Source organism: Limulus polyphemus, unplaced genomic scaffold, assembly GCF_000517525.1.
Source record: "Limulus polyphemus unplaced genomic scaffold, Limulus_polyphemus-2.1.2 Scaffold8116, whole genome shotgun sequence".
NCBI lineage: Eukaryota > Metazoa > Arthropoda > Merostomata > Xiphosura > Limulidae > Limulus > Limulus polyphemus.
This window is the reverse complement of record NW_013673726.1, coordinates 1-14,618: the sequence shown is the minus strand read 5'-3', so window position 1 is coordinate 14,618 and position 14,618 is coordinate 1. Positions and strand designations below refer to the sequence as shown.

Here is a 14,618-nt window from a genome sequence, read left to right as displayed (position 1 = left end):
CAAATAAGCTACAGACACTTGTTCATTAATAACATTTACAAAATAATAATGGCTACAATTATTAAAAACAAATTTTTGTAACGCATGTGCATATTTGGATTTTACAATTTTATTGGTAAAAGATTAATACCATTCCCATATGTTTACTAACACAAATAACGAAAATGTTTTCATTTTTAACTTGGCTACAAACTTCATTAACAGAATTACTATTTCAATTGATGGAACTATACATATCTGCCACCTGCTTTCCATTTTTCACAATTTTCTAACAAAGGTAAATACGAAATTTTTCTAGCAATTGTCTGTAAGCAAAAAAAAGAACAATTTTAATAGTAGAAAAACATTTATTGCTACTCATTATCATTCATAAAATTACAGTTTGAGGAAAATGTTTATTGCTCAGTAAAACTATTTAACAACAATTAATGACACTATTCAGACTTAGTGGACAGAATTTGAATTTTATTATTAACTCATATCAAAGCCAACATTTTAATACATGTACATCAAAAATACCACCTTCAGTCTACATGCACGACTTCTATCCAGTCTTCTCTGAATGACCAGTACAAACTGAATTGCTTTTCATACTAGCCCCACAAAAAACATGCTCTAGAAGTGATGCAAGTAAAGATGAAGTTATGCTAATATGCTTTCACTGAATATGAACATTAAAAAAACATTTGCAAGCTTCGTACTTGCTGTAACTATTACAAACATTTTAGAATATTATTTTAATAGTAGCTCCGTGAATTTCAAAGAAACTTTTAGTAAAATAACTGAAAGCGAGTACAGAACAGAATTAAAATGACAATAAAAAATCATAAATGGGTAGTGAGAGACTATACTTCGGTTGGTCGCAGAAATATATAGTCCCTGCAAAATAACAAGGACATTCACAGACGTGATGATCATACTTCTCAATTGCTTCGTGCAGAACTTCTATTCAGTAGGCACTGTTTGAAGAAAGGAGTAATTGCATTGGATTACTGAAGCAAAGTCACTATGGTTCTCCATTTGCATGGAAATCCAAACATGAAATGCAGTGAAACTCATCAACACAAAACGAAAATCAGATGGTAAAAAATGGCTTCTAGTGATAATATTTCGGTTGATTAAGACAATGTTCTCAAGGTAATGTCTGCCATCTGTAAACAGTAGATGTTTTTGGGCAACCTGTCATGGAGCATACATACTTGAAAATCAGCCAATGAGTATTAAACACTGAACCATGATTCAGTTAACAGCTATGCCAATACAAACCTATATATTCCTTCAGAAATCTATGTTATGTAAATTGTATGCCACAGAAGCACATTTATTGGATATCAGTTTTAAGATGAAAAAAGTATTTAATATGGTAGATCATATGTGTTTTTGATAATTTTCAAGTATGGCAAATATAGTGCAATAAAAACTTGATGGGTGCAACACCTAACAAGTGCACCACATTCTTCAGAAACAAGATTCCATTTGAATAGTGATAAACTTCTTCCACTTTAACCATCATAAAAAATGAGCAATTCCTTACATTCACTGCTAACTTGCAGTTCCATTCATAGTAACAAAGTGCAGGATTCAACTTACCTTTTTTGTAAGAAACTTCATCATCAATTAAACTTAAAAGTGCTTAGAAACATAACAAATTGTTTGATAGTGATATTAAAAGTGGAACTCAATAAATAACCCGCAAAGACATCAGTCAGGAAATTTAGTCTTTGAAGATTCTGGAAAATGATATAACATGAATCAGTAAAATAATGGAAGAATCACTGAATAATGGAAAATCATGGAAGAATCTGGAAAATAAAAAAAAAGTCATTAATTAAATTATGGAAGGATTTTATACAACCATCCTACAGCTAAACATGAAAATGGACTTTGATGTAGTTCCTTGGAAACCAACCTACACTGAAAATGTAAAAGTAATTACTAAGACAACATTTCCCAGGTTTTGCAGTAATTGTTTTTTTTTGTTGCTAAAACCTGAGAAATTATCTAGCTCCCAGTGTAGGTATAATTTTGAACAAATTATTATGTATAATATCTTTCTATTTGGGGATCTGAACTTGAAAGTATTAATTAACTTTCATGTTAATCATTTCCCAACTGATAAGCTTCAATAAAATGTTTAACACTATGAATATATATAACCTTGTTTATCAGTTCACAAAACTGAGCCGTACTCCATATATATGTAACTTTCTCATTGAAGGGATAACTTCAATTTTTTGCCCACTCACATATTGTAATGACACTCAAAACATTAGCCTCAAAATGCTAAATATGAAAAGCAAATAATTGTGGTATGAACAGTGAAATTTTCTAATAGCACGATCTATTTCAAATCTGTACTATGCAAGCATAAATATAAAAAAATGAATAAAAATATATCTTCTATCATGGTATGTTACGAATATAAATATATTGGAGGTAGCATTAGCCTTTTAAAAATCACATTGTTTAAACACATGCTTTCTATAAATCTGAATTTATAACTGTAACACCTACTTTTTTTTACATACTGTATCAAAATAGTTAATCAGTTCACCCTGCTCCCTCCCTCAGAGTATGTGTAACTTTGAGCAAATTACCATGTATATTTCTATTTCTGTTTGGGGATCTGAAATTGAATGTATTACTTAGCTTTCATGTTATTTATTTACCAACTGGTAAGCTTCAATAGAACCTTAAACACTATGAACACATTTAAACTTCTCTAACAGTTCACAACAAAGCCATATTTCTCTCCCGCACACACACAACTTGCCCATTGAGAAAAATAACTTCAATCCCCAACCCTAAATATTGTAATGATACTCAAAACAATAGCCTCATGAAGCTAACCATTAGGAGCATATAATTTCAGTATAAAAAGTCATTTTCTAACATCACAGTATTCCCCCAAATCTGTTTCTTAGTTATCCCCAAGTTAGTGTAGTGTACGCTTTCCACAACTACTAATGATAAACTAATCCTGCAAACAGCTATATCCTATAATTTCCACATATATCTCTAAACTACCTCTAACCATACTGAAGTTAACTAGTCCATTTCAGATTAAGTTGACACGGAGAGTACTGTGCCACTTTACAGTACATAATGTTTAACACCCAAACACTACATATATATGTGTAGTAGTTTTTGGAATACCGGATATCCCTCTGGATATCATCTAAGCTCCTGTATTACTTAAGATTTAGAAACAGTGCAAGATTTATTCACTTCGGTCACCTGTTTCAACATCATTGTATAATATACTTCTACAGACATTTTAGTATTGTTTTACATGTTCATATGCATATTTATGACAGTGTTGGAGCCTTAAGCATTGAATCTACATACACAGTTACTCAAACCCTTTGTAATCAATAAAGGCAAACATATAATTATAACTTAGGATAATAATTATTAGACAAAGGAAAAACCTTTATTTTGGATATTATTCAAGTGGCCTAAACTTAAAGTCCAAAAATTAGAATAACACCACTTAATTTTATAAAATACAGCTTTTAATAACCATACCCTATCTTACAATATTTGAAAACCAATATAGAATTAATAAGAATAAAATTAGAAAGTCTATTCAGATAATATAGTACTATTATATTAGCAACACTAACTTCTTACAAGATAATGTAATGTTTTATTTTTTCAATGATGGTAATATAAGCATCAACTTTGTAAAAAAAATAAAGTTAATTGTGCAAAAATGTAACCAAATTTTCAGTATTTTTTACATAAAAAAAAGAAATTCCCATCATAATATAGTATTTTGGATGAATCAATGATAACCATACAGTCTTAATATAACCTAAGTACGTCAAACTAAGATAAGATATTGTTAATATATTCTGTGATATAAACATTTTAATTATCATAGCCTTTCCTTACAAAGATTAAAGCCCAATACGGAATATGTACTAAGAAACTCAGAATCTAATCAGATAACATTAGTTTTATTGTGGTGACAACCAGAATATGGTAAATAAAATTCAAGGACTTTTATGAACTTCTCCAAGAACCAAAATGTGGTTTTCAAGAAAATTAAATTTAATTAAATATATTCTATTTCCGCCTACCAAAAGCCATAAAAATAACACTTCATAACATTTAGTATTATGTAATAGTTTTTAATTATCTTGCTCATCACGTTCTAACTCAGACTTTGTGAAACAGTTAAATTTAAGAATCCATTCTCATGGTTTTGTAAATTTTTCTGTTTCCCTCTGTAGATGCTCAACATCTTACTCATTCAGCTCCATGATTTCTTGCTCATTTGTTTTTTTTATTTCCTTAGTTTTGGAATTCTCATTAGGTGATTAAGTATTGTTCATATTTTTGCCTATAAGATTTGCAATACAGAATCATGTTTGGAGTAATCTACACGTTTCCTATTCTCCCAGCCTTTGTGACTACATCCTGGATTAGCCTCTGAGAGATGTATGTGATCTTCTTATTAACCACAGTGAGATTTGAATTTACAGAAAAACCTCTTTTCAACAGTAGCCTGTCCTGTGAAAGTATCAGCTTCAGTGTGATAATGGACCACAGTTCTAAATACTTTCCTTCCAGCTGTTCAGCAAAGATGGCATCAAGTGCTACTTTCCCACTGGGATGACTACTTTCATTGTTAAGGAATGGCTATGCTGGTTGGTGACTTCATTTTGCAAAAAACTGCCCAATTTGCCTTTGCACATCATTACACTTTTGTTCAGGACAACACTTTAACCCAACAAAGTGTGACTGCATGCCTATTAATTTCTTTTCATACTCTTCTGGATTCTTTGCCATTTTAGGAGGAATGAGGCAAGAAACATGCCACCCAAAACTGATTTTAATAGGAGTCTTGTCCAATAACTTCTCCAGCAGATAAACAATGCACTTCCTTGATTCCATTTGAAATTCTAAAATTACTTTCTAGGAAAATGATAGACATTTCACAAGTCTGTCTGCTGAAATGTCAACATCCATTTTGGAAAAACTGAGTAAACTTTCATATTTTATTTCATACTTTCAGAAAGTGGTTCTATAACTTCAAGTTCAAGAATTCTATTCTTCACTTCCTTTATCATGTTTTCCCAGTTAGATGACATGAATGGTATCATTGAGTCATCCTTTTGGTACTTTTCCAAACAGCTAGGCATGGTTTGTCACAAAGATGAAAAAATTCAACTTAGCAGGAAAGAACAGATCATCAAAGGCTTCTTTGACTAAGGCAAATGTTTTGCACCTTCGGGTGGTGAAACTCTTGTCACTTTAAACTTTTTTCACAAAAGTGATAAAATGAAGCAGAACATTCAAGGCTCTTGCTGCCACAGGAATGTTCACTACCCATGGATGGGCATAAAACTTCAGTGGGAACACAGCTGTGCCTGTTATGGACATCACAAAAAAGACTGAAGAATGCCTGTAATGTGCTTTCTAGATTCCAACTGGTGATGCTAAATGCAGCTCGGTAGGCACTGTGTATATTGTGGAAAGTAGATGATGCAATGTCCACAAGCCCTTTATCTGTAACTTCAGACAAGGCACTAATGTGAAACCTTGATAGAACATGTGGTTGACTTATCAGTATTTGGAGCAGGTTTTTCCAATTTAAAATTTCGTTAACACATTAAAGTGGGAGAGACAATCTGCTGCTGTGCCATGACCCATGAAAGTGAAATCCACATAATGGGTAGCCACATTGTTTGCGAGTTGTCCAGGAATTAGATGTGCAAATCCATTTGCTTTAGCTGCAATTTCTTCTCTAAAGATTCACATATTAGGACTTAACTGTGATTTTGTATGTATTTTGTCCAAAAGAAGAAGACAGAGATACAGAGTAAGACCATGATTAATCATGTATCATGTTTTTCTCTCCCTACATGCATAAGAGCAAGCAATTGTACTATCAGACAACATTAGTTGGAGGTTAATAAAAATAACATCTTAAAGAATTCCTATTAAAAACGATATCCCACGTCAATGTGGAAAAAAATACAAAGGACAGACATCACATTCCTTAGGATTAAGACACAAAGAACACCAAGGTAACATGCATAGAGGTGAATTCCAGATATATGACTTAACATATTATCAATATTAAAAAGCCACAAAACACTTAAGAATCCTTGGTTATATGCAAGTAACAGCCAATTTAGACACCATATATCAGGGTTAAAAGTCAATATATATCTGGTAGCATTTTGTTACCTAAAGCTATTATTTTCCTACTACTTATTTCATGTAATAGTATTTTAGTGGTACCCTAAACACAGCATCCAAATGTTTTAACATTTATTTCAAAGAGAAAGAAGTTACTGTTAATACAGCTTCTTGTTTAACACTGCCCCATGAAGATACCCAATGGTGCAATACACTATGGATAAAATTTAAAAGAGTGAAAGTTTCTTTATAGATCAATAGATAGCTATGTTAAATTTTTTAAATATATTCTGATTCCCACTCCCAGCCATGCTAAAAATGAATATATTATTCAAGTGAAGTATGTATTACACAGAAGTAATAAATGAAATCATGAGAAATAGATTAACTTCTTTGATTTCTGGTACATATATACACACTTAATAAAAATGACTGAACAAAGACACAAATGCAAGTTTTATAAATACATTAACTTCTTTGATTTCTTATATATATATATATATATATACACTCAATAAAAATGACTAAACAAAGACACAAATGCAAGTTTTATAACACTTATCAAGTTATGATAAATAAAATAAATGACTAATTTTAATTGCTCACTTGTAAAAAAATTAATATCTGTTGCCCATTGGAGATCTGCTGCGGTAACTGTAACTTCCTCCATCATTAGACCTGTATCCACCTCTTCGACCAAAGCCACTGTCTCCCCTGTACGAGTCATAAGATGATCCCCTCCTATCATATCCTTCACGAAAATTTCGCCCTCCTTGAAAACCTCCTCTACCCCGTCGTTCTCTTGCCCTGTCTACTCTGATTCTTGTTTCATTGATAAGCTGACCATTCATGGAATTTACCGCTTCATCTGCATCTTCACGATCATCAAACTCAACAAATCCAAAACCTGGAGGATTTCTTGCTACCCATACACTTACTATTTTCCCAACCTTACTAAATGCTTCTTCTAGGTCTTCCTTCTGAATATCTTCAGTAAGGCCCCCAACAAAAACTCTTGTACCTCTTTCCCTTCTTTCCATTTTATTTCTGAAAATAAATAACAACCTTAAAATACTATTAGTTTGATAAAACTAATAGAACTTGAATTGACTGTAATAGAAACACATTCTTAAGGTTGTTACGTGTCAGTGATTCATAGTAACTTAAGACTTAGGCAACAGGACTTCATTCCCCAATTTTGAATGAACATTTTAAAAACTCAATTGGGAAAATTTGCACAAATTAATTTAGCCTTTTTTCTTTTTATGATGACTACTTTTTGAATGATTCTTGTATTTAAAGATAATTTCAGATTACAATTAATTGTGTATAGTTTACAAACTTCCAATTTAGTTCTATGTTGACATTATATAATGTTAATAAACTACCATTGGTAGTTAGGGCTCTTGATTCACAACCTGAAGGTCAAGAGTTTGAATCCTCATCGCCAAATATGCCCGTCCTATATGGTCGCTAAATGGGCCAGCCATACAGGTATAAAAATTCTTGGCTTACAAAAATACTAGCCAACCCTACACTAGTTATTATTAAGGTCATATTAGGGGTTGAGGGGTTCAAAATCCTTATTCAAGAGTCTTAGCTTCAATTCTCATTGCTACTAAACATGCCCTATAAACTGTGGGACATTTGTTTATGTTAGAGTAATGGAACAACTACAAAGGACATCTGCTAATGTTCCTAATTTTGAACTGCTGAGAGAAAACGCAAGTAGCTGGCAGTAACCATGGCCAACTCTTGGGCTAATCTTTTACACATTAATAGTGGAATTGATAGTGATATTATAATGCCCTTATGGCTGAAAGGGCAAATACAAATGGTAGACTAAAAACTGGTAGAGGGTGCTGCTAGTCAGCTGCTTTCTACTTTGTTGTTAGTTAAAAATTAGAGACAGTGAAGAGTAGGGCTTAAGCTCTCCCTATAGCCATAATCTTAAAATCTGCTCAAAACATGTATATGCTATGAAGTCATAAATAGATAGCCCGATGCTTCTTTCTAATCTGAACTACTTTAAAATACTATATGTTCAGTAACCAATTATAATATATAAGGATGATGTTTACAGCTTTGTTTCAGTATTTCAACTGTGAGTATTCTTTGCATGGTGGCACGAATCCAACCTACATGTGCAAAGATTAATAGATATACAAGTTACTTCTCGTTCTGCATACAGCTCCACCTACAGCTCAATTAGTTTCTTTATTTTCAGTAAATTTGTTAATGTATTTTTATAATAATGGTCAAATATTACTTAAAAGAAATATCCTGGCATTTTGATGTCATATTACTTTGAGAGTAATTATTATAAAAATATTTTGATATCTCAGTTATATACTAAGGATTGGTTTAGTAAAATATTTCTTTTTCTGTAATTCCTATACATTATAATCAGCAGATTGCCTAGCATAATTAAAAGCATTATTATACCAGGCTCTCGTGCTTTTTGCAATACACAGTCTTATACATCAACCATTACAGCAGCTCCATGGCATAAATGAACAAAAAAATAAAATTTTCAGAAGTAATTCTTATTTTCATTACGTAAGGAAATGCAATTAAAACAATAAAGCATATATATATATATATAAATACAAACAATTTATTTTTATTAGATAATTCTACATAACAATACTTTTGTAAATATATACAGGAAACCCCATTCCTTCACCATGCCACCATACATAAGATCTAATCACCAGCTACCATAGAAAATATCCTCCTATTTCACCTACTTTGCACCCACAAAGACTTACTTATTGAGTTGAATTACTTAAAGAACATAGCACTATCTAGAGCAAGCATGTGCAACATACAGCCCATGATGAGTTTTTAAAATACAATATAATAAAATTTAAGAACTCATCGAGGGCCAGATAAAACCACCTCATGGGCTGGAGGTACCCGTGAACCATACATTGCACCTGCCTGATCTAGAGGCAACATCATAGATAGGGCTCATATCAAGCTTCAAAATAGTGAAAAATATTATGTTAACTCCAACCTTTCACCTATAAACATAAAAAAACATAGCAAATTTGCATACTTCCCTTTTGTGGCAGAAATTGCTGATGAAATTACTAGCCTTTTTAATAATTTGAGAATTTATGTAAAAATGGTATTCAAACTGCCACAGAAAACTAACACCTTACTACCTAACCCAAAAGAATCCCTATAAAAGAACAAAAACAGAGCACAGACAGTATCCCATGTTAACATGGAAAGAAATACATAGGAAAACATCACATTCCTTAGAAATACGACACAAAGAACACCAAGGTCACAAGTGTAGAGGTGAATTCCAGATATTTGCCGTAACATATCATCAATATGAAACAGGCCACAAAATATTTTGGGAAAAATTCTTCTCTTACATCAACCCAAAACTAAAAGAGAAAGAGACTGTTTAGAAAATACAGAAATCATCAAAGCAAATGATCTCTCACTAAACTGTGATAATGGCCCTAGCCAAATTTAGCAAAGTCTATTTACCGTTCATAAACTTGACCAGATTTAACCTGTATCTATATCCTGTTGCAGTATCAGTGTCACCTACTGACTCCATTTCCATTATATTTAAATTCTAATCCATGTGTCTTTCGTCTTCGAAAATATATATAATCATAAACCTTGCAAGTTGTACTGGTTAGTACCGACATTGACATATACCTATAAAAGACAACTAATGTTCTGTCGAAACAATAATACGTTTCACCACCAATAAAACTCTTCCTTATGTTTATAAATCGTTGTTTGCCTACCTTATTATTATATTAACATAATGTGCGTCCTTACTCAAGTATCACTTGATTACTATTACAACATCAGCGCCATTTTTATAACAGCAAAAAAAAAGAAAGTTAAACGAGGCCTAAGACTAAGTGATGATTGAGCATTAATAACTTAACACGAATTAACATTGGGAGAGAAAGTTATAAATTCCTTACTATTATTAAGCTTTAAAAGATAACATTATGATTAAAACTTCTTTTACAAAAATAAATTAGCTTACCTTACGATCTCTCTAATCTTTAAAACAAACTTATACCTCGTTTACACCCTCGTTTCCTTCGTCTGAATAACCTAAAGCGGGAACTAAACCGGTCAAACTGTTTTCCACATACACAGCTATCGTACTTAACATGTGTATTAAATTTTAATAACACTATATATTTTCATTTTTTCAGATAAAATTAGATTCCAGTGTCATAAGTGGTACTTTTTATAGTATTTAACGATAATATTTAGATAAAACAGTGTTTTACCCAAAGAACTATATTTTGTAGTGCTATATTTTCCTGTTTACAGTAGATTTGTAAAAATACATCGAAGAAACACCAAATGTTTAAATGAAAGGGGAAAATATGAAAAAAATTGTCTTTGAAATTTACCTATTTTATTGTTCTTGGGGAAGTAATTTATACTAACTAGAATAAAATGACATATGCCATAAAACTAATATTAATTATGTATAAGTGGTGTACAACTTTGTTTTTGTAATCCGTGTTCCATTGAGGCCAACTTAAAAAACGTTATTTTTATCGGTTTGTTTGTTTCTTGTTAAGCGTAAATTAGAGCTGTCTCTGCTTTGCCCACCACAGGTATCGAAACCAGGTTTTTAGCATTATAAGCCTATAGACTTACCGCTGTACCACTGGGGAACTATTTCTATTAGAAAATATACTGTTGTAAGGTGTTCTTTCGTTCGGTAGATTCTTTTGAATTATTTGCTGAAAATAATTACAATTCACTTATTTAATCTAGTTCACAACAAAACAGTGATTGTCCATGAAAGTTAATGATATAAGATTATTAAAATTGCTAATCTAAAAAGGGGAATATCGATCATAAAAAAACAAAGCAGAAACAAGATAGCTAGTTTAAAGTTAAAATGCAGTCACAAAAAAGGTAAACAACCAAGCTTAAGGTTTGAGACACAATATAAATAAAACATTGGGAATTTAAAAACCTAACAGATAAGGATAGTAAACAAGGTAAGTATACAAGATTTAAAGATATCTGTTGTGGAAGACTAGCTGATACGGTTCATGATGATTTACTTTAGCTATTGACTATTTAATCGCAATAATTCGAGATGTTAAAGTTTAAGTTGTCACAGAGATTTGTTTGAGAATATAGTGAGCATTTATAGTATCTGTGTAACTAAATTCTCTCTCTCTATTAAAGCATAACAATATGCCGAGACTATGACACCAACCCCCCCCCCCCCACTAATCGCATATAAAATTTTACCACTAGAAAAGCAGCCTTTTCAAATAAAACATATGCGGCTAAAACATCTCTTTAAATAATCCTTTGTGTTTTTTAAAATAATTATTCTACGAATGTGTGTAATAATATATAATATTATGTGTATTGTATTTTTATTATTATTTTTTTACTCCTTCACTTCAATCCTAATATAGTGATTGGCTTCCTAAAGACACAGATTGTATAGTGTACAAAGCATCGAGCATCTACATGTTACAGTCAACTAACGTTCATCTGTTATTGGCTGGTAATTCCTGTTTCACCCTGTAATTGAGATTTTTAAACTATACATTTGTAAGAAAACTAACTTTAAGGGTTAATGATAATATAATTTACACTAGAATTATGATTTTTTAGCTTACAAAAGATATAGACATAACTTAAAACGTACCTTATGCAATGCACAATTATCCGTTTAGTAATATTGCCTAGGTTTGACTGTAATACTCACGCCCGTTTTTGCTGTAGGCTGGCGGAACAATAGTAATAATATTAAATAGAAGAACAAATGGGCGATCCCTATTATGAACCACTACCATGGTCCATGACAAAAACGCCTAGACTGCTACTATGTTTTTCGTATCCCAGCGGGTCTGTGAGCCCTGGTATTAAGCAAAAGGCTTCAACCGAACTAGATATCATAAAGGTAAAGTGGTTGACAAAGTATAACATACAAGCAAAAGTACCCGTCCCCAGTGACGGGAAAAGTTTAAGTTAACCTATCAATTTAAATTATTTCATGGACTTTAAAAAAAAGTTAATTATGTTGCATTCTTGGCTTCACTCAGAGCCAAAGCTCTGAGCTACTTATACCGCCCACCACGAAAATTAATTGTTGAGCATTTCAGTCATGCTAAACCTAGACAACAATGTAATTGCAAACACAACGTACAACTCGTACAGAGTTACGTGACGAAATTTGTCACAACCAACACTTTTAAAACAATCAATCTTCAATACTTCTGTCATGAAAACTGTAATGTTGTACAATAATTATATCGTTTTTTATGTACCTAATTCATTCTTATATGCCATGTTGTACAAGTAAGTAATAATTATTATAATTGTTTAATTTTAATATATCATCCTTAAAAGTAGATGCATTATATTCTAATTTACTTCGAATAATTGGCTCATATTCTGTAATTAACTTAATATGTATTAATTATAATTAACTTCAAAAAAAAAAGTCCGCCAGGACCTGGTGACTTATTATTTTTCATTGTACCTATTCCTTCCCAGCATTCTTGTGTTGTTATTTGTCCTGAGAGTGTGTTACTTGATACTGCATCAAGTCTCTTTATGTGTTATGTTATCTTGTTAGTTACATTTTTCGGATTTTTTTTATCTCTGTTTGTTCTGTTCTATTTTTATCTAGTATACTATTTATAGGTTATTTTTTCCTTTTAGCCATGAGTTGTTTATATAATATTCCAGAAAACTTTTGGATTACTAGTTTGGATTACCACAGTCTAAGCTACAGAAAGTGGAAAATCACTAAACTGTTAATAACACAAAGTGCATCCTGGAGCTGTTTTTGGTTTGAATTTTGTGCAAAGCTACACGAGGGATATCCGCACTAGCCGTCCCTAATTTCGCAGTGAAAGAAAATAGATGAGGCATCACCACTCATTGTAAACTCTCGGGCTACACTTTTTTTTTACCAACGAATAGTGGGATTGACCGTCACATAATAATGCCCCCACGGCAGATTGCGAGTCAAGCGCCCTAACCACCTGGCCAAGCCGAGCCACTACCGTGTGTTTTGATATCAAAATACCAATGAACATTGTTTTGAAATTATCCTTATGCACACATCAAATTGCCCTAATACATAAAATTTATGTTACTTATACCTAAGAGTCACCAAGCACAACCCTAAAAAATTAAAGCATTTAGTAGGATAATAAACGGAAATTTAAAACAAGTGTATTATGAAAACCTATATTTTCATCCTTGTTTTTGATTGAACCAGCTGTTACGTCTGTGTTCGTTTGTTAATTTTTCGTAGAAATTCTTTCCGAGAAACTTCAGCAGTACAAGCTTTTTCTTAAATAAAACTAGTTTATTCTTTTTCAATTCAACTTTGCAATACACTTACTTTTCACAGTCACTTTAACTTAAACAAACGCTATAATTCACAATGAAAGATTCACGCACTTTACTTACTACCGTGCTTGACTCAATTGTCTGTCTCTGTCTGTCTGCAATTATCTATATCTATCTATCTATGCCGTCACTTCTCGCCGGTCTTAAATATACAAAATAGAGGGTGTATCTAGCAAACGTTAGGACGTTTGAAAGGTTCCTCGATCTTTCTAGAACTCCAGCGCATGCTCCCAACGTCGCACGACTTTCGCTGTCGTAACACAGCGAATTTCCTTTGAAACACTCCTGCATCCGTTTGATATTGTTAAATCGCAAATATATTATTGTTCTTATATGTGTGCCCCTTTTAAAGGCTGAAACCCACTCTTCAAAAAATTCTATATACACTTCTGACTGAGGAAAAGTTGAAATTGATTTCAAATTCGCCTTCTGGAAAAACGTATCAGGTTAGCTGTCATTAATAATTATTGCCTGAAATAATATTAATTTGATGATAGCTTGGTGGATCTAAAGCTTGAATAGCCACTTTATTTGCTTGTATTATAAGCACGTGTGAGTAGGCCCACTAGAAGTCTTCATCTCCAGGCCTCGTATACCCTTAATCCGGCCCTGATTTAGCTTATTACCACAAGAGGGCAAAATAGTCTAGGCCAGTGGTGGGATTCAAATATTTTAACAACAGGTTTTCTCACTAGCAGCATGTAAAAATATTAGATATTAAAAAAAAGGAGGGGCCACAAAGCCCCCCCCCCATCACTGAGAAAATAAAAATAGGCCATCACGGATAGTGTTAAAGATTCTTTAGAAACTTTCAATTAAAAAAGTGTTTTATAATCTTTCAACTTAACAAAATTCAAATCTTTATTAATTTCTTCCATACGTAATACGTTAAAAATATATTTCAAAAAAAAATTAAGTAGAAAAAACAAAAATAATAAAATGGATAGTAACAGGTGAAAAACAAAGAAATGAATTATTAGAGAAAGGGGTCGTGTTATATTTGGAGCGAAAACACAAAAAAAATTATTTCTTAAAAATTTAAAAATGTATTAAACTAATGCATAGATGAT

General features: G+C 32.1%; 1 long non-coding RNA gene across 1 annotated transcript; it reads right to left on the bottom strand.

Moving 5' to 3' along the window:
• Positions 1 to 444: 444 nt before the first annotated feature.
• Positions 445 to 10,199, bottom strand: LOC106475124. Its single transcript, XR_002608781.1, has 3 exons — positions 10,181 to 10,199; positions 6,760 to 7,200; positions 445 to 1,730 (listed from the first exon to the last, which is right to left on the bottom strand). It is a non-coding gene; the product is annotated as an uncharacterized LOC106475124 (long non-coding RNA).
• Positions 10,200 to 14,618: the final 4,419 nt, after the last annotated feature.